The sequence below is a fragment of the Piliocolobus tephrosceles genome, chromosome 12 (genome assembly GCF_002776525.5).
Source record: "Piliocolobus tephrosceles isolate RC106 chromosome 12, ASM277652v3, whole genome shotgun sequence".
Classification (NCBI taxonomy): Eukaryota; Metazoa; Chordata; class Mammalia; order Primates; family Cercopithecidae; genus Piliocolobus; species Piliocolobus tephrosceles.
This window is the reverse complement of record NC_045445.1, coordinates 82,448,287-82,449,776: the sequence shown is the minus strand read 5'-3', so window position 1 is coordinate 82,449,776 and position 1,490 is coordinate 82,448,287.

Below are 1,490 nucleotides of genomic sequence, written 5' to 3'. Positions count from 1 at the left end.
GAGAGAGAGAGGAAGAAAGAGAGAGAGAGAAAGAAAATAGGCAGATGAAGGGCTGAGCGTGGTGTCTCACACCTGTAATCCCAGCACTTTGAGAGGCAGAGGTGGAGGATCACTGGAGCCCAGACTGGAGTGCAGTGCTGCTGTCTTGGCTCACTACGACTTCCGCTTCCCAGGCTCAAGCTATCCTCCCACCTCAGCCCCCAGGAGTAGTTGGGACTACAGGCACACACCACCACACCCGGCTTATTTTTTGTATTTTTAGTAGAGATGGGGCTTTACCATGTTGCCCAGGCTTGTCTGGAACTCCTGACCTCAAGAGATCCTCTCACCTTGGCCTCCCAAAGTGCTGGGATTACAGGTGTGAGCCACCGCATCTGGCAAAAAAAAAAAAAAAAAAATCCCCAAAATTAGCCAAGCATGGTGGTGCCTGTAGTCCCAGCTACTTAGGAGGTTGAGGTGGGAGGATCATCTGAACCTGAGCCCAGGAGTTTGAGGCTGCAGTGAGCCATGATCATGCCACTGCATTCCACCCTCGGTGACAGAGCTAGACCCCATCACTAAAAAAAAAAAGAAAAGAGAGAGAAAATAGGCAAATGACATAAACATTGTACTGAAAAGGATATGGCATAGATGGCAAATGAGCACATAAAAAGAGGAACATCATTAGCCATTAGGGAACTATAAATTAAAGCCACAATAATGTACCACTTCACACTTATCAAAATGGCTAAAATAAAAACTTGTGGCTGGGCACAGTAGCTCACGCTTTAATCCCAGCACTTTGGGAGGCCGAGGTGAGTAAATCACCTGAGGTCAGGAGTTCAAGACCAGCCTGGCCAACATGGCAAAACCTCGTCTCTACCAAAACTACCAAAATTAGCCTGGCGTGGTGGCAGGCGCCTGTAGTCCCAGCTACCCGGGAGGCTGAGGCAGAAGAATCGCTTGGACCCGGGAGGCAGAGGTTGCAGTGAGCCGAGATTGCACTACTGCACTCCAGCCTGGACGACAGAGCAAGACTCCATTCCCCGCCCCCCACCCCGCCAAAAAAAAAATGAATAAACTGAAAGGACTGTGTTTGCAGGAATGTAAGGAAATGTCCTTGTTCTGATGCACAAAAGTTAATGGTTCCCCGGTTAAGGGACCTGAAAGACTGGAGAAAAACGCACTGCTTCCTCAACAGTAGGGGCAATGCCAAGTCCAGGGTTAGAGCACATTCAGCGGTGTAGTATCTGTCGTGTGGCTGCCTGCATTGTGTGCAGACTTGGAAATGAACTGGGCTGTCAATCAGTGAAAGACTCTACAAGCCCAACTGCCGCACACATTGCAGGAAGGCCATATTTGAATCCCGCCAAAAACCTTTGCTGTGGGGTCCAATGGGCGCATACGTCCGTCTCCCAACAGCCAATCCTAGCACTGGGCATGCCTGCGGGGGCGTGGCCATGGAGACCGTAACCAATGGCAGAGAAGACTGTGAATGCGGGGGGGGGGGG